Source organism: Drosophila takahashii, chromosome 2R (assembly GCF_030179915.1).
Source record: "Drosophila takahashii strain IR98-3 E-12201 chromosome 2R, DtakHiC1v2, whole genome shotgun sequence".
Taxonomy (NCBI): domain Eukaryota; kingdom Metazoa; phylum Arthropoda; class Insecta; order Diptera; family Drosophilidae; genus Drosophila; species Drosophila takahashii.
In genome coordinates this window covers 23,406,282-23,426,023 of record NC_091679.1, presented here as the reverse complement: position 1 = coordinate 23,426,023, position 19,742 = coordinate 23,406,282, and the positions used below count along the sequence as shown (strand labels likewise).

Genomic DNA, 19,742 nt, shown 5'->3' with positions numbered 1-19,742 from the left:
AGAGAGAACGCTATAGTCGGGTGCCCCGACTATCAGATACCCGTTACTCAGCTAAAGGAAGTGCGAAGGAGGTGGAGATAAAAACTTTGATCCGCCGTAACTTTTTAACGAATGGTCCGTGTAGTGTCCAACTTAGGTACATAAATTTACAAACATTTCGGTCTGCCCTCGCTATGCAGTTTGTCGGTAGCTGGTAGAATGACAGAGACCGCGTAGATCATCCGATACTACCGCTATGATAAAGCTTTTTGGTTCAGCATAGATTATTGGAAGTACAGACTCCAGAAAATGTTCACGTGCAATCATTCCACTTATATGCCTTGAACTATACACACGTATATTCTTTTGTCAACGGCAGTGTTTGTACTTCAAGTGAAAATTACCAAGGTTACCCACGTGGAGTTCACGTAAGCTTTAACAAAAGTGAATTTAGATTAAACCACCAATTAATAGTGCGCCAAATTAAAACAGGGAACTACCAAAAACTCGAGTGAAAAATTCAGAAGGCGTAAATTTCGAAATCAACGATTCGGAGCGATCGCGGGAATCGTCCACCGTCCAGCCCCCCAGCAAAGTGGCTAATTCGATCCGAGAAAATTTGTGAACCAGCTTGGAAAACCCTCAATTTGTCTACGGCGAAGCTGCCGCCCACCGGGCATAGTCAGTGCAGACACGTGGGAATACGGATTACGCAACCGCTACAGCTTCAGTCGCCAAGAACTAGCTACCCTTCTACGCCTACGACTACACGAGATTATAGGCAATTGTAGCGATTAGCTGGATTCACCCCTATAAGGAACCCTTTCCCTGTCCCGGTCTCAAATGAAAAAAACCGGTGCAGGCTGACAAGTGCCCCAAAACGTATTGCAGCGTCATAACTGAATTCAAATACCTGCTCAAATTCATACATCTGTCTTGATTCTCGTTCCGTGGAACTCTTGTGTTAAGTTTCCACACTGCCGCAGTTTGATCAACTTCGTTGCGATTAAAATTTGTTAAAATTATAAAAGAAAACCTACTTAAAGTAGCTTATATTTGCTTATTGCCATGTATTAATATAATTTGTTTTGATTATGATTAACTACATAATTATCTATAACTAAAATCTATAAGTACAGTGAGCAATATGAATTTGGGAAGCTTGGAATATTTCTCTTTATATATATATAACTTAAATTCTTAAATATCTACGATTATACAGAGCATATACATAAACATCGGAATCATCTTGGGCCCAACGATACATCGATGCATATGATTTAAACATCTGTGAGTATTACAATACAAGAATGCATGCTTACTTCTTGTAATACACCATTTTTATATATATATATATATATTGATTTGAAACTATATATATTCCACCACAAGCCCCAAGTAATTATCTAGTAATTGAAAACAACAAATGAAGAAAGGTATATAGGTGATTAATGTTAAATGTAAAATAATTGTTACTCTTGTGATTTGTTATTGAAATTAAAATGGAATCTCTGTACCTAATTGTGAAAATGATCATGATGGCTTAAATTATTTATATCTCTGTCGGTCGAGTACTTATGCTTATCTCACACAAACTTCAGTAGTAGAACAATAATCTGTGTATTGGGGCAACGCCTGAATTAAATAAGTTGCCATGGTTGGGTGGGTAGAGATAGGGAACAACTAACATCTTTGATCCCTTCACCGGATATAAATCTTCTCTAATCTACCAATTCATTCAAATGCGTGTCGGCGCAGCCTAGGATATTAACGTAAACTCAATATTAATTATTCTATTTTGTTTTTTTTTTTGTGATCAGCGCATTAAACATTGATTTGTGTTAGTAAACTTAGGTAACTGGGAGAGAAAGGACCCCGACCAATCCGACGAGCTGGACCCGAGCACCGCTAGAATGCGCACCGTCGATCCCAGTTCCTTTTTAATAGTGAGTCAGAACCAACATCATGTGGCCAATGTGATAGAAAGAGTCTTATAGACTTTGGCATCGCTTCTTGTCCTAAACTGAACACTACACAATCTGGCGCCCAACGTGGGGCGAAAAGGATATTTTCCGTCCCAATTTTGCTCTAAAAATCCATCCTTTGTTATAGAAATTTCAACTTTTAAGGCCACTTTTTATAAAGTATTTCGATGACTGATTTGGATGCATCTGAACTCCAGCGGTGGAATTAGCGATTGCATTTCGGTTCCGGATAGATCGACCCCGTTTGATTCAGGCTGACCAAAGTGATTGAGATATCTATAAAAGAAAGCTATCTCTAAATGAGTCGGAAATACAATGTTCTGGAGCGTTTCGGACATTGTCCATCAATTTGAGTAGTTCTAAAACTTCATTAGCTGAAATAGTAGAAGAAGAGGTAGAAGAGAATACTTTATCGGGCACACTGCACTTTGTGAGAGAATGAGTTAAGGAAAGACTGACAGAGAGATATAAACAAATTCAATTTTTTGAGATTTTTGTGGTTTTGTTTGCGTTGAAAAAAAAAAAAAAAAAAAAAAAAACAAAAAAATGGCAGTATCACATAGTAATGAAAACATCGATGCTGTCATCCAGCGAGTAGATCCCTTTTGCTCAATTTGTAACGAAGTAATATTAAGTACGGAACTAACGGCAAGCACTCCATGTAAGCACAGATTTCATGATAAATGTATTGTTGAAGCAATCCGAGTCACACCGGCGTGTCCAACCTGTGCTGCGTGTTGTCTTCTTTCACAATTAAACTATAATAATAATAACTTGGCCGCGGAAATGGGAAATGTTCCTGGTAGGGAGGAAGCGAGAAACGAAGAAGCGGTAGTAGAAGTTCAGGAAAGAAATGATCAAAGAGGTGCTAGGTTCCAAACTAAAAATCGAAATAGAGGTAGGCCTTCTAGTTTAAGGACAGGCATGTCTACTAGATCCAAAACACGCCACTTAGAAGACTTTCGAGCTGACGAGGATGATATATTTTCTAAAAAAACCCAAGGCGAATTAATAAAATATCTACAAGAAACTTTAAGTGTACAACAGGCTAATATAATGGATGATATGGTTGAGATCTTAAACGCTAACATAGAGGAAACAATTCATAAACAACTAGCAGCAATGAATTTAAACCGGGAAAATCCAGCATTGGAAAATCGCGATACTCGAAACAGGGTACCCGAGATGGGCGCGTTCTCCTCAGGAAACCACTCGAATAACAGTGAATCTCGAAGTAGGTCGAATCCTCAAATATCACCAGGGAAAGCTGCTAATATAATACAAAACTGGCGGATAAAGTTTGACGGTTCCAAACAATGTATGAGAATGGAAGATTTTATTTACCGAATTCGATCTTTGACAGAACAGAACTTAAATAATGACTATCAGTTGCTTTGTGATCATCTATATCTACTCTTCTCCAATAAGGCTAGTGATTGGTTTTGGAAATTTCACCGCAACAATACCAATTTTACTTGGGAAATATTTTGTGTTGAGTTTCGTAAAAGGTTTGAGGAAGCTGAGACTGATCTAGATATATGGGAAAAGATAAGGAAAAGACGACAAGGCGAAAGCGAAGCTTTTGATGATTATCAATGCGCAATAGAAGATCTAGCTGATAGGCTTCAGCAAGGCATGTCCGAAGGTCAATTAGTTGATTTGCTGATTAGGAATGCTAAACCTAGTTTACATCATGAGTTACTCCACTTAAGAATATCGAATAGATCCCAATTACGTGTTGAAGTTCGAAAGCATGAACAGTTCTACAACGAAATAAAAACCTTTAAGCCACGCACTCTACGTTCTTATATAAATGAACTAACCGATTCATATGAAAACCAAAACCAAGAAGAGTCGCACGAAACAGAAGAGGAAGTGCTAGAGTTTCAACGAAAGCCTTCCAATGTCATTTGTTGGAATTGTGAAAAACCCGATCATAGGTTTGATGATTGTCTAGAACCGCGTACTATTTTTTGTTATGGGTGTGGTGCCCGAGATGTTTTTAAGCCACGATGTCTAAGGTGTAACCCTACGGGAAACCGGCCGGCGGGTGTGTTTCGCAACAAAAAGTAGACACGCCCGATACACCTAAAATCGTTATGTTCCCTGAATTATGTACAAAAGTAGTCCCTGAAGAACATCCAAAACCGCATTTTTCTACCATTCCATTACATATAAGGCTAGATAGTTATAATAAGCTTCGAGAACAATTATTTGCCGAATCTATAATTTCTAAGATAAATCTTAATCCAAATAGATCTACGAAACGTCTTAGGCATTATTGGAAATCTATCCGCTCTGATCGTAAGAAAATTGTATCAGCAATTATTAATAATTCTGATGATAGACTTTACGCAGAAGTGTGTATAGAAGGAAACAAATACACAGCTCTCTTAGATTCTGGCGCTACTATAAGCTGTGCAGGCGGTAAGGTAGCGCAATTTCTCTTGTCTCTAAGCAAAACAAAAAGATGCTCTGGAAGCATTCGAGCTGCCAATGGAACCCAGAGTGAAGTCGTTGGGAAGTTGGTAACGGATGTAACGTTTAGAGGAAAAACAGCATTGTTAGATATTTTCCTTATTCCCGGGCTTAAACAAGAAATATATCTTGGAATTGATTTCTGGCATAAATTCGGGTTATCGGAGAAAATAGCGTGCAAACAGGAAGTTCCAGAGCTCGATGTAGGTGGAGAAGGTCATGAGCAAGAGCCGCCAAAGTGGCATGAGTTGTCCGAAGATCAGCAGAGTCGTTTGAATTCCATCATTAAAGTGTTTCCATCATTTTCAAAAGAAGGTTTGGGAAGAACCACCTTAATTCAGCATAAAATTGAAGTTGAACCAGTCAGACCCATTAAACAGAGACACTGGCCAGTTTCACCAGCCATAGAGAAACTGATGTTTACTGAAGTTGATCACATGCTGGCACTGGACGTCATTGAAGAGTCTTCTAGTCCGTGGAGCAGTAATTGCGTCTTGGTGCGAAAGGGAGAAAAGAGTAGGCTTTGTTTGGATTCCCGTGAGGTCAATAAGGTCACTGTTAAAGACGCGTATCCGCTACCCCATATTGACGGGATTTTAAGTCGGCTACCGCCTGCAAAATACATAACGGGAATAGACATGAAACACGCCTTTTGGCAGATCCCACTCGACGAAAAATCACGGCAATATACGGCCTTCACGATTCCAAACAGACCACTATATCAATACAAAACGATGCCCTTCGGGCTTTGCAATGCGCCGCAAACCCTTTGTCGGCTAATGGACCAGGTTATACCTGCGCATCTAAGAACCAAAGTTTTTGTGTATTTGGATGACCTGCTAGTCCTGTCAGAAGACTTCGAGTCGCATTTGGTTATACTCCTGGAAATTGCTGGTTGTCTAAGAAAGGCTAATTTGACGATTAATATCGAAAAATCAAAGTTTTGTATGCGAGAAATAAAATATTTGGGCTTTATAATCAGAGGAGGGCAGATTTTAACAGACCCTGAAAAGATAAAAGCGATTAATGAGTTTCCTATTCCTATTTCTCTAAAACAGCTGCGTAGGTTTTTAGGCTTATCTGGCTGGTATCGGCGATTTGTCGAAAATTACGCCACTATAAGCTTTCCACTGACCGAGCTATTAAAAACAAAGAAAACGTTGTCTTGGAATGAGGAAGCTGGAAAAGCTTTTGACCTCTTAAAATCTTGCCTTACCTCAGCGCCTATTTTGATTACTCCTGACTTCTCAAAACAGTTTATTCTACTATGTGATGCCAGCACATATGGAATTGGTTGCGTGCTAGCTCAAGAGCAAGAGGGTGTGGAATTACCTATCGCCTACATGTCGGAAAAATTGTCAAAATGCCAACGGAACTACACAGTTAGTGAGTTGGAATGCTTAGCCGTTATTAAAGGGATTAAAAAGTTTCGCCCTTACATAGAAGGTCAAAACTTCCTGGTTGTTACTGATCATGCCGCACTACAATGGCTGATGAGGCAAAAAGACCTGTCGGGACGTCTAGCAAGATGGTCGATGAAATTACAATCTTTTAACTTTTCGATTACGCATAGGAGAGCCTCGGAAAATATTTTAGCTGATGCATTGTCCCGTCAGGCTCAGCCTGAAATAGAGTCAATGGTTGCGAGTGGGCCTATTATTGATTTGCGTTCGGATCAATTTAAATCAACAGAATATCTTAGTTTAATTGATAGAATTAAAGATAATCAGGAAAGACTTCGAGACTTGAAAGTGATAGACGGATACGTTTACAAAAGAACCGAGTTTGCTGAGGAAGGAGACAACAAAAGGGAGTCGTGGAAACTTTGGGTTCCTTCGGCTTTGATTCCAGACATATTACATCAAGCACATGATTCACAAAGTTCGGCACATTGTGGAATGGGCAAAACGGTCGAAAAAATAAAGCGGTATTTGTTTTGGCCACGAATGGTTAGCCAAATTAGAGAATATATTTCTGAATGTCATATTTGTCGATCTACTAAAAGTCCGAATAAAATTTTAAAACCCCAAATGGGCCGGCCATTAACATCAGACCGGCCATTTCAATGTTTGTATATGGACCTCTTGGGTCCATATCCTCGTACAAAGTGTGGGAATATTGGGTTGCTAATAGTTGTAGATCACAATACGAAATTCCACTTCCTTTGCCCACTTAAGAAGTTCACTGCGCCTAAGATAATCGACCATCTTCAGAACTTTATATTTTTCACCTTTGGAGTGCCAGAAATTGTTTTAACAGACAATGGATCGCAATTTAAGTCTAGTGTTTTTGAAGCATTCCTAACTAGTTTTGGAATTACCCATCGATGTACTGCCATATATTCTCCCCAAGCCAATGCTAGTGAAAGAGTAAACAGGTCAGTTTTGGCAGCCATTCGCGCGTATATTGGTAACGACCACTCCAACTGGGATGCCAATTTAAACGCGATCAGCGGTGCACTCCGAGCGGCGTTACATAGAAGTACTGGGTTTTCCCCATACTTCCTAGCTTTTGGTCAAAACATGATTCTGAACGGAAATGACTATGGTCTTTTGCGCAAACTGAATATACTTAACGATGACGTCACCCTTGACTACCCAGATATGTTAAAGCTCGCCAGAGAAGAGGCCAAGAAAAACATAAATAAGTCATTTGAATTTAATGCCAGAAAATATAACCTTCGTAGTAGAAACATAGATCTCAAAGCCGGCGATGAAGTTTTCGCACGCAACTTTACTCAAAGCAACGCCAGTAAGAAATTCAGTTCCAAATTAGCCCCTGTTTTTATACCAGCTAAAGTCCTAAAGAAGAGGAGTCCATTTTATTATGAGTTGCTTAACGTAGACGGGAAGAAGCTTGGAGTTTATCACCTCAAAGATATTCAGACCAAAAATAAGTAGATTCCAAACAATTCAGATAATGCTCCTTCGAAGTGGTCTTGTTCCATTATCTGCGGTTGTAGTGTCCAACTTAGGTACATAAATTTACAAACATTTCGGTCTGCCCTCGCTATGCAGTTTGTCGGTAGCTGGTAGAATGACAGAGACCGCGTAGATCATCCGATACTACCGCTATGATAAAGCTTTTTGGTTCAGCATAGATTATTGGAAGTACAGACTCCAGAAAATGTTCACGTGCAATCATTCCACTTATATGCCTTGAACTATACACACGTATATTCTTTTGTCAACGGCAGTGTTTGTACTTCAAGTGAAAATTACCAAGGTTACCCACGTGGAGTTCACGTAAGCTTTAACAAAAGTGAATTTAGATTAAACCACCAATTAATAGTGCGCCAAATTAAAACAGGGAACTACCAAAAACTCGAGTGAAAAATTCAGAAGGCGTAAATTTCGAAATCAACGATTCGGAGCGATCGCGGGAATCGTCCACCGTCCAGCCCCCCAGCAAAGTGGCTAATTCGATCCGAGAAAATTTGTGAACCAGCTTGGAAAACCCTCAATTTGTCTACGGCGAAGCTGCCGCCCACCGGGCATAGTCAGTGCAGACACGTGGGAATACGGATTACGCAACCGCTACAGCTTCAGTCGCCAAGAACTAGCTACCCTTCTACGCCTACGACTACACGAGATTATAGGCAATTGTAGCGATTAGCTGGATTCACCCCTATAAGGAACCCTTTCCCTGTCCCGGTCTCAAATGAAAAAAACCGGTGCAGGCTGACAAGTGCCCCAAAACGTATTGCAGCGTCATAACTGAATTCAAATACCTGCTCAAATTCATACATCTGTCTTGATTCTCGTTCCGTGGAACTCTTGTGTTAAGTTTCCACACTGCCGCAGTTTGATCAACTTCGTTGCGATTAAAATTTGTTAAAATTATAAAAGAAAACCTACTTAAAGTAGCTTATATTTGCTTATTGCCATGTATTAATATAATTTGTTTTGATTATGATTAACTACATAATTATCTATAACTAAAATCTATAAGTACAGTGAGCAATATGAATTTGGGAAGCTTGGAATATTTCTCTTTATATATATATAACTTAAATTCTTAAATATCTACGATTATACAGAGCATATACATAAACATCGGAATCATCTTGGGCCCAACGATACATCGATGCATATGATTTAAACATCTGTGAGTATTACAATACAAGAATGCATGCTTACTTCTTGTAATACACCATTTTTATATATATATATATATATTGATTTGAAACTATATATATTCCACCACAAGCCCCAAGTAATTATCTAGTAATTGAAAACAACAAATGAAGAAAGGTATATAGGTGATTAATGTTAAATGTAAAATAATTGTTACTCTTGTGATTTGTTATTGAAATTAAAATGGAATCTCTGTACCTAATTGTGAAAATGATCATGATGGCTTAAATTATTTATATCTCTGTCGGTCGAGTACTTATGCTTATCTCACACAAACTTCAGTAGTAGAACAATAATCTGTGTATTGGGGCAACGCCTGAATTAAATAAGTTGCCATGGTTGGGTGGGTAGAGATAGGGAACAACTAACATCTTTGATCCCTTCACCGGATATAAATCTTCTCTAATCTACCAATTCATTCAAATGCGTGTCGGCGCAGCCTAGGATATTAACGTAAACTCAATATTAATTATTCTATTTTGTTTTTTTTTTTTGTGATCAGCGCATTAAACATTGATTTGTGTTAGTAAACTTAGGTAACTGGGAGAGAAAGGACCCCGACCAATCCGACGAGCTGGACCCGAGCACCGCTAGAATGCGCACCGTCGATCCCAGTTCCTTTTTAATAGTGAGTCAGAACCAACATCATGTGGCCAATGTGATAGAAAGAGTCTTATAGACTTTGGCATCGCTTCTTGTCCTAAACTGAACACTACACAATCTGGCGCCCAACGTGGGGCGAAAAGGATATTTTCCGTCCCAATTTTGCTCTAAAAATCCATCCTTTGTTATAGAAATTTCAACTTTTAAGGCCACTTTTTATAAAGTATTTCGATGACTGATTTGGATGCATCTGAACTCCAGCGGTGGAATTAGCGATTGCATTTCGGTTCCGGATAGATCGACCCCGTTTGATTCAGGCTGACCAAAGTGATTGAGATATCTATAAAAGAAAGCTATCTCTAAATGAGTCGGAAATACAATGTTCTGGAGCGTTTCGGACATTGTCCATCAATTTGAGTAGTTCTAAAACTTCATTAGCTGAAATAGTAGAAGAAGAGGTAGAAGAGAATACTTTATCGGGCACACTGCACTTTGTGAGAGAATGAGTTAAGGAAAGACTGACAGAGAGATATAAACAAATTCAATTTTTTGAGATTTTTGTGGTTTTGTTTGCGTTGAAAAAAAAAAAAAAAAAAAAGAAACAAAAAAATGGCAGTATCACATAGTAATGAAAACATCGATGCTGTCATCCAGCGAGTAGATCCCTTTTGCTCAATTTGTAACGAAGTAATATTAAGTACGGAACTAACGGCAAGCACTCCATGTAAGCACAGATTTCATGATAAATGTATTGTTGAAGCAATCCGAGTCACACCGGCGTGTCCAACCTGTGCTGCGTGTTGTCTTCTTTCACAATTAAACTATAATAATAATAACTTGGCCGCGGAAATGGGAAATGTTCCTGGTAGGGAGGAAGCGAGAAACGAAGAAGCGGTAGTAGAAGTTCAGGAAAGAAATGATCAAAGAGGTGCTAGGTTCCAAACTAAAAATCGAAATAGAGGTAGGCCTTCTAGTTTAAGGACAGGCATGTCTACTAGATCCAAAACACGCCACTTAGAAGACTTTCGAGCTGACGAGGATGATATATTTTCTAAAAAAACCCAAGGCGAATTAATAAAATATCTACAAGAAACTTTAAGTGTACAACAGGCTAATATAATGGATGATATGGTTGAGATCTTAAACGCTAACATAGAGGAAACAATTCATAAACAACTAGCAGCAATGAATTTAAACCGGGAAAATCCAGCATTGGAAAATCGCGATACTCGAAACAGGGTACCCGAGATGGGCGCGTTCTCCTCAGGAAACCACTCGAATAACAGTGAATCTCGAAGTAGGTCGAATCCTCAAATATCACCAGGGAAAGCTGCTAATATAATACAAAACTGGCGGATAAAGTTTGACGGTTCCAAACAATGTATGAGAATGGAAGATTTTATTTACCGAATTCGATCTTTGACAGAACAGAACTTAAATAATGACTATCAGTTGCTTTGTGATCATCTATATCTACTCTTCTCCAATAAGGCTAGTGATTGGTTTTGGAAATTTCACCGCAACAATACCAATTTTACTTGGGAAATATTTTGTGTTGAGTTTCGTAAAAGGTTTGAGGAAGCTGAGACTGATCTAGATATATGGGAAAAGATAAGGAAAAGACGACAAGGCGAAAGCGAAGCTTTTGATGATTATCAATGCGCAATAGAAGATCTAGCTGATAGGCTTCAGCAAGGCATGTCCGAAGGTCAATTAGTTGATTTGCTGATTAGGAATGCTAAACCTAGTTTACATCATGAGTTACTCCACTTAAGAATATCGAATAGATCCCAATTACGTGTTGAAGTTCGAAAGCATGAACAGTTCTACAACGAAATAAAAACCTTTAAGCCACGCACTCTACGTTCTTATATAAATGAACTAACCGATTCATATGAAAACCAAAACCAAGAAGAGTCGCACGAAACAGAAGAGGAAGTGCTAGAGTTTCAACGAAAGCCTTCCAATGTCATTTGTTGGAATTGTGAAAAACCCGATCATAGGTTTGATGATTGTCTAGAACCGCGTACTATTTTTTGTTATGGGTGTGGTGCCCGAGATGTTTTTAAGCCACGATGTCTAAGGTGTAACCCTACGGGAAACCGGCCGGCGGGTGTGTTTCGCAACAAAAAGTAGACACGCCCGATACACCTAAAATCGTTATGTTCCCTGAATTATGTACAAAAGTAGTCCCTGAAGAACATCCAAAACCGCATTTTTCTACCATTCCATTACATATAAGGCTAGATAGTTATAATAAGCTTCGAGAACAATTATTTGCCGAATCTATAATTTCTAAGATAAATCTTAATCCAAATAGATCTACGAAACGTCTTAGGCATTATTGGAAATCTATCCGCTCTGATCGTAAGAAAATTGTATCAGCAATTATTAATAATTCTGATGATAGACTTTACGCAGAAGTGTGTATAGAAGGAAACAAATACACAGCTCTCTTAGATTCTGGCGCTACTATAAGCTGTGCAGGCGGTAAGGTAGCGCAATTTCTCTTGTCTCTAAGCAAAACAAAAAGATGCTCTGGAAGCATTCGAGCTGCCAATGGAACCCAGAGTGAAGTCGTTGGGAAGTTGGTAACGGATGTAACGTTTAGAGGAAAAACAGCATTGTTAGATATTTTCCTTATTCCCGGGCTTAAACAAGAAATATATCTTGGAATTGATTTCTGGCATAAATTCGGGTTATCGGAGAAAATAGCGTGCAAACAGGAAGTTCCAGAGCTCGATGTAGGTGGAGAAGGTCATGAGCAAGAGCCGCCAAAGTGGCATGAGTTGTCCGAAGATCAGCAGAGTCGTTTGAATTCCATCATTAAAGTGTTTCCATCATTTTCAAAAGAAGGTTTGGGAAGAACCACCTTAATTCAGCATAAAATTGAAGTTGAACCAGTCAGACCCATTAAACAGAGACACTGGCCAGTTTCACCAGCCATAGAGAAACTGATGTTTACTGAAGTTGATCACATGCTGGCACTGGACGTCATTGAAGAGTCTTCTAGTCCGTGGAGCAGTAATTGCGTCTTGGTGCGAAAGGGAGAAAAGAGTAGGCTTTGTTTGGATTCCCGTGAGGTCAATAAGGTCACTGTTAAAGACGCGTATCCGCTACCCCATATTGACGGGATTTTAAGTCGGCTACCGCCTGCAAAATACATAACGGGAATAGACATGAAACACGCCTTTTGGCAGATCCCACTCGACGAAAAATCACGGCAATATACGGCCTTCACGATTCCAAACAGACCACTATATCAATACAAAACGATGCCCTTCGGGCTTTGCAATGCGCCGCAAACCCTTTGTCGGCTAATGGACCAGGTTATACCTGCGCATCTAAGAACCAAAGTTTTTGTGTATTTGGATGACCTGCTAGTCCTGTCAGAAGACTTCGAGTCGCATTTGGTTATACTCCTGGAAATTGCTGGTTGTCTAAGAAAGGCTAATTTGACGATTAATATCGAAAAATCAAAGTTTTGTATGCGAGAAATAAAATATTTGGGCTTTATAATCAGAGGAGGGCAGATTTTAACAGACCCTGAAAAGATAAAAGCGATTAATGAGTTTCCTATTCCTATTTCTCTAAAACAGCTGCGTAGGTTTTTAGGCTTATCTGGCTGGTATCGGCGATTTGTCGAAAATTACGCCACTATAAGCTTTCCACTGACCGAGCTATTAAAAACAAAGAAAACGTTGTCTTGGAATGAGGAAGCTGGAAAAGCTTTTGACCTCTTAAAATCTTGCCTTACCTCAGCGCCTATTTTGATTACTCCTGACTTCTCAAAACAGTTTATTCTACTATGTGATGCCAGCACATATGGAATTGGTTGCGTGCTAGCTCAAGAGCAAGAGGGTGTGGAATTACCTATCGCCTACATGTCGGAAAAATTGTCAAAATGCCAACGGAACTACACAGTTAGTGAGTTGGAATGCTTAGCCGTTATTAAAGGGATTAAAAAGTTTCGCCCTTACATAGAAGGTCAAAACTTCCTGGTTGTTACTGATCATGCCGCACTACAATGGCTGATGAGGCAAAAAGACCTGTCGGGACGTCTAGCAAGATGGTCGATGAAATTACAATCTTTTAACTTTTCGATTACGCATAGGAGAGCCTCGGAAAATATTTTAGCTGATGCATTGTCCCGTCAGGCTCAGCCTGAAATAGAGTCAATGGTTGCGAGTGGGCCTATTATTGATTTGCGTTCGGATCAATTTAAATCAACAGAATATCTTAGTTTAATTGATAGAATTAAAGATAATCAGGAAAGACTTCGAGACTTGAAAGTGATAGACGGATACGTTTACAAAAGAACCGAGTTTGCTGAGGAAGGAGACAACAAAAGGGAGTCGTGGAAACTTTGGGTTCCTTCGGCTTTGATTCCAGACATATTACATCAAGCACATGATTCACAAAGTTCGGCACATTGTGGAATGGGCAAAACGGTCGAAAAAATAAAGCGGTATTTGTTTTGGCCACGAATGGTTAGCCAAATTAGAGAATATATTTCTGAATGTCATATTTGTCGATCTACTAAAAGTCCGAATAAAATTTTAAAACCCCAAATGGGCCGGCCATTAACATCAGACCGGCCATTTCAATGTTTGTATATGGACCTCTTGGGTCCATATCCTCGTACAAAGTGTGGGAATATTGGGTTGCTAATAGTTGTAGATCACAATACGAAATTCCACTTCCTTTGCCCACTTAAGAAGTTCACTGCGCCTAAGATAATCGACCATCTTCAGAACTTTATATTTTTCACCTTTGGAGTGCCAGAAATTGTTTTAACAGACAATGGATCGCAATTTAAGTCTAGTGTTTTTGAAGCATTCCTAACTAGTTTTGGAATTACCCATCGATGTACTGCCATATATTCTCCCCAAGCCAATGCTAGTGAAAGAGTAAACAGGTCAGTTTTGGCAGCCATTCGCGCGTATATTGGTAACGACCACTCCAACTGGGATGCCAATTTAAACGCGATCAGCGGTGCACTCCGAGCGGCGTTACATAGAAGTACTGGGTTTTCCCCATACTTCCTAGCTTTTGGTCAAAACATGATTCTGAACGGAAATGACTATGGTCTTTTGCGCAAACTGAATATACTTAACGATGACGTCACCCTTGACTACCCAGATATGTTAAAGCTCGCCAGAGAAGAGGCCAAGAAAAACATAAATAAGTCATTTGAATTTAATGCCAGAAAATATAACCTTCGTAGTAGAAACATAGATCTCAAAGCCGGCGATGAAGTTTTCGCACGCAACTTTACTCAAAGCAACGCCAGTAAGAAATTCAGTTCCAAATTAGCCCCTGTTTTTATACCAGCTAAAGTCCTAAAGAAGAGGAGTCCATTTTATTATGAGTTGCTTAACGTAGACGGGAAGAAGCTTGGAGTTTATCACCTCAAAGATATTCAGACCAAAAATAAGTAGATTCCAAACAATTCAGATAATGCTCCTTCGAAGTGGTCTTGTTCCATTATCTGCGGTTGTAGTGTCCAACTTAGGTACATAAATTTACAAACATTTCGGTCTGCCCTCGCTATGCAGTTTGTCGGTAGCTGGTAGAATGACAGAGACCGCGTAGATCATCCGATACTACCGCTATGATAAAGCTTTTTGGTTCAGCATAGATTATTGGAAGTACAGACTCCAGAAAATGTTCACGTGCAATCATTCCACTTATATGCCTTGAACTATACACACGTATATTCTTTTGTCAACGGCAGTGTTTGTACTTCAAGTGAAAATTACCAAGGTTACCCACGTGGAGTTCACGTAAGCTTTAACAAAAGTGAATTTAGATTAAACCACCAATTAATAGTGCGCCAAATTAAAACAGGGAACTACCAAAAACTCGAGTGAAAAATTCAGAAGGCGTAAATTTCGAAATCAACGATTCGGAGCGATCGCGGGAATCGTCCACCGTCCAGCCCCCCAGCAAAGTGGCTAATTCGATCCGAGAAAATTTGTGAACCAGCTTGGAAAACCCTCAATTTGTCTACGGCGAAGCTGCCGCCCACCGGGCATAGTCAGTGCAGACACGTGGGAATACGGATTACGCAACCGCTACAGCTTCAGTCGCCAAGAACTAGCTACCCTTCTACGCCTACGACTACACGAGATTATAGGCAATTGTAGCGATTAGCTGGATTCACCCCTATAAGGAACCCTTTCCCTGTCCCGGTCTCAAATGAAAAAAACCGGTGCAGGCTGACAAGTGCCCCAAAACGTATTGCAGCGTCATAACTGAATTCAAATACCTGCTCAAATTCATACATCTGTCTTGATTCTCGTTCCGTGGAACTCTTGTGTTAAGTTTCCACACTGCCGCAGTTTGATCAACTTCGTTGCGATTAAAATTTGTTAAAATTATAAAAGAAAACCTACTTAAAGTAGCTTATATTTGCTTATTGCCATGTATTAATATAATTTGTTTTGATTATGATTAACTACATAATTATCTATAACTAAAATCTATAAGTACAGTGAGCAATATGAATTTGGGAAGCTTGGAATATTTCTCTTTATATATATATAACTTAAATTCTTAAATATCTACGATTATACAGAGCATATACATAAACATCGGAATCATCTTGGGCCCAACGATACATCGATGCATATGATTTAAACATCTGTGAGTATTACAATACAAGAATGCATGCTTACTTCTTGTAATACACCATTTTTATATATATATATATATATTGATTTGAAACTATATATATTCCACCACAAGCCCCAAGTAATTATCTAGTAATTGAAAACAACAAATGAAGAAAGGTATATAGGTGATTAATGTTAAATGTAAAATAATTGTTACTCTTGTGATTTGTTATTGAAATTAAAATGGAATCTCTGTACCTAATTGTGAAAATGATCATGATGGCTTAAATTATTTATATCTCTGTCGGTCGAGTACTTATGCTTATCTCACACAAACTTCAGTAGTAGAACAATAATCTGTGTATTGGGGCAACGCCTGAATTAAATAAGTTGCCATGGTTGGGTGGGTAGAGATAGGGAACAACTAACATCTTTGATCCCTTCACCGGATATAAATCTTCTCTAATCTACCAATTCATTCAAATGCGTGTCGGCGCAGCCTAGGATATTAACGTAAACTCAATATTAATTATTCTATTTTGTTTTTTTTTTTGTGATCAGCGCATTAAACATTGATTTGTGTTAGTAAACTTAGGTAACTGGGAGAGAAAGGACCCCGACCAATCCGACGAGCTGGACCCGAGCACCGCTAGAATGCGCACCGTCGATCCCAGTTCCTTTTTAATAGTGAGTCAGAACCAACATCATGTGGCCAATGTGATAGAAAGAGTCTTATAGACTTTGGCATCGCTTCTTGTCCTAAACTGAACACTACATCCGATTTAAAAAATTTCTTCTACTTTTCGATAGGTATTGATAAACACCATAAAACTGCATTTTTACTTTTCCGAAATATTGAAATTTTTAAAATCGTATATAAGCGATTGTGGGCTTTTATAGTTTCCGAGATCTCAGCGTTCATACAGACAGACAGACGGACAGACGGACAGACAGACGGACAGACGGACATGGCTAGATCGACTCGGCTAGTGATCCTGATCAAGAATATATATAGTTTATAGGGTCGGAAACGCTTCCTTCTACCTGTTACATACTTTTGCACGAATCTAGTATACCCTTTTACTCTACGAGTAACGGGTATAATGACATTTCTTGAATGTGTTAACGAATTTCAGTGCTTGCGCTTGAAGTTGAATCAGTTAAAGTATCAATAACTCAAGTACTCTATCTTACTTCTGAACTTAATAAATTTCAATAGCATTTTTAGGGTTCCTTAACCGAGAGATTGTTAAGTCAATATATGGAATGCCGTTGAGAACTGCCTGTTAATTTTTAACAGCCTATTTAAAACTTAAGGCCCAACTTCAAGGACTTTCCCCAGACTGTGGGATTTAGGGCGAACTACGAAGCGATTATATGACCCATCGTGATTCTCCTGGGCAATTTCAATATCGCTTGATAATTGAGCTGCGCTGGACATTGTGCTGGCAATTAAGCGCTGGCCCCAAAGGAATCCTTGCGGTCCTTGCAGCTGATGGCGAAGGATTGATGGCTGACGGCGGGAAAACTGCAGTCATATTTGATATTCAGGGCACAGAAACCCGGAGAAAAGGAAAAGCCAGTTTTGGGGGTCCGGCTCCTGGGCTCAATCAAATGCTTCGCCACTCGTTTATTTATGTATTTTCGCATAAATTTCTAATGCATTCGCAGCCGATGTTGCAGCACGTACAAAGTTGTGGAGAAATGGGTGGAAAATGTTTGGAAAATGGGGCCGTTTGGTGGGGGGCTCGAGGTAAATGTTGTCAGAGAATAAACCTGTCACTGAATGAACTTTACGAAGCTCGCTATTAAACCGAAATCATAAATAATTAGTGGTACGGCTATATGGTCGCCCTCTACAAAGCTGAGAAGTGGAAGTTGCACAAGCTCGGCTCTTGAAGGTTATTCCACTTTTCTTTTTATGTTTTTTTTTTTATTTTGTGAGTGTGTGCGCGTGTCTCTTTGTAATTGCTTGTGTATTTGTGTTTATATTCACCCTCTCGTAATAAAAGAACGCTTTTTGCTTGCCACAAGTAAAATCAAAATACTGGTTATTGTATAATCAAGACCTTGTTTTGTCTGCTTCTTTTCGCTTCGCTTCTTTTCTATATAATTCTTCGTTTTTTTGAAAATGCACACACAACTTTTTCGAAATGAAAACACCAAAAGACAACACACACACACAGACGCCAGCGTGGGCAAACACTCACAGATACTGCGTACACACACAGATACTCCGTACACCGTTAAGCGGGCGAGGGGGCGGTGGGCGGAGGGCGGTGGGAGTGAGATAAAAGAAAACGCGGTAGTTGGTCGACGGTGGTAGGCGCGGCGGTTATTCAGGTAAAACTCTCTGTCAGAGTGGGTGTGTGTGTGAGTGAGTGTGATTGCCTGACTGCGCCTGTGTGTGTGAGTGTATATTTGCAATCAAAACTACACGGGCTTTACGCACTCGGTTCGTCGATCAATGAATAAAACTCCAACTCCAGGTATCAGCTTTTATCACCTTGCTCGCCCGTTTCGCTCAGTGTTCTCTGCGCTCGATTTCAACTCCGATGTAAGTGTGCGGGTGTGTGTGCTGTGTCCGTGTGTGTGTTTCTGGTGTGTTGCAAGCTTCAATTTCTCGGCTCAAATCACTTCTTCTCGGCCACCGCTCGTCTGAAAACCGCGTTCGACACTGAAGTTGCAGAAAGCTTTCGGCTCAGCTTTAAACTTTCGGCCACTTCCGAGCAGTGTGGCTAAATCGATATAGACAAAATGGGCTACTTTTTCAACAAATATTTTTAAAATATATTTGAAAAACTTAAGAAGCAATTAACTTGTAAATTCACCCCTATTTCAAACTTATCCCAATTAATTCTGATCCCTATTCGAAAGAACTAAGAATAAATTCAACTACAGAAAAACATTGATATTTTACAAACACATTTCTATTTTGTTTAAATAAAAGGCGAAAGGAAAAAATGTTTATGTTAAAAATACCAAAAATGTAAAATACCTATGTTTATTAGGGCGGTCAAATATATAAAATCTTATTTTCACCCCTCCTCATGGTATATTAAAATAAGCAAAACATGCATTTTGAAACAAAAAATTTGTTTCGGTATGTAGACCTTGCGAAAAGTTTGCTTAAAAATTACTCATACGACACGTATAACAGTTCTAGTCATGTCAAATTATGTACATTGTACATGTAAAATTACTGTAGTTTAACCGACATCTGACACAAGCTAACAGCTTGAAAATTTAAAGCTTTCGAAAAGCTGTGCAAACGGCATGGCGCGTATACTTGATTTTTAAAAACCGAAAAGGCAGCTTCAAAATCCTAGTGCCCTATATTCCCGCAGAAGTTTTTCTACTTTCTAAATAGATCTGAAATGCGTATTTTGGCTGACAGCACAAGCAAATTAGCTAGCAAAATATTTCCTAACCATTTGTTTTAGTCCAAGCAAGTGTTCAAGTGGCTCTTATTGGTATTGGCTCATCTGCATAGACTTGTTATCTATTTTTGGCTCGCTTAGTATCTTCTCAGGCACGCGAAAAACTCTTTGGGCCATTAACGAGCTAATCAAAATGCATAAATCACCAATATACAAGATTCCGACTACAAAGTCGCTGCCGCATGGCTATCCATTCACCTGGCCAAAGTGTATGTATTTGTCATATTTCCCACTTATCAACAACTTCATGGACCTGCTCCGGGTCATATAACACGAATGCTAGAGACGCTAGACGGCTGCATTTGGTAAAAAAATTATACAATTACCCGAAAACACATGCGAATTAAATTGTACAAAAAGTGAAACCAGCAAAAGAAGCGAAAGCCAACCGGCTGCAGAGGAAAATGAAGATGAAGTTGTAGCTCCAGCTGAAGTCGAGGTTGAGGCTGTCTTAAGTCGGAGTCCCGTCCCGTCCCACTCCCAAGATGCATTTCGGCAGGTCCC

At 39.4% G+C, this 19,742-nt stretch overlaps 1 protein-coding gene and 3 long non-coding RNA genes across 7 annotated transcripts in view; 3 read left to right on the top strand and 1 right to left on the bottom strand.

Annotated features, from left to right (window-relative positions):
- Gdap2 (ganglioside induced differentiation associated protein 2) overlaps positions 1 to 18,480 on the bottom strand; it is a 35,786-nt gene extending 17,306 nt beyond the window's left edge. Inside the window, exon 1 of one of the 3 annotated variants that reach the window (XM_017157007.3) lies at positions 18,251 to 18,480. The gene's annotated coding sequence lies outside the window, so the exon portion shown is untranslated. Of the gene's footprint in view, positions 1 to 18,008; positions 18,027 to 18,250 lie in introns of those variants that run through there. The other 2 variants (XM_017157008.3, XM_070212873.1) reach the window with 2 other exon arrangements.
- LOC138912367 (uncharacterized) lies at positions 158 to 2,364 on the top strand. Its single transcript, XR_011417899.1, has 4 exons — positions 158 to 407; positions 472 to 861; positions 1,202 to 1,269; positions 1,825 to 2,364. It is a non-coding gene; the product is annotated as an uncharacterized lncRNA (long non-coding RNA).
- Positions 7,136 to 9,697, top strand: LOC138912365 (uncharacterized). The gene is made up of 4 exons (XR_011417896.1): positions 7,136 to 7,687; positions 7,752 to 8,141; positions 8,482 to 8,549; positions 9,106 to 9,697. It is a non-coding gene; the product is annotated as an uncharacterized lncRNA (long non-coding RNA).
- Positions 14,412 to 16,553, top strand: LOC138912366 (uncharacterized). Of its 2 annotated transcripts, XR_011417898.1 has the most exons (4): positions 14,412 to 14,967; positions 15,032 to 15,421; positions 15,762 to 15,829; positions 16,385 to 16,553. It is a non-coding gene; the product is annotated as an uncharacterized lncRNA (long non-coding RNA). The 2 variants fall into 2 exon arrangements; XR_011417897.1 differs by lacking the exon at positions 16,385 to 16,553 and having other exon boundaries at positions 14,414 to 14,967; positions 15,762 to 15,957.
- Positions 18,481 to 19,742: the final 1,262 nt, after the last annotated feature.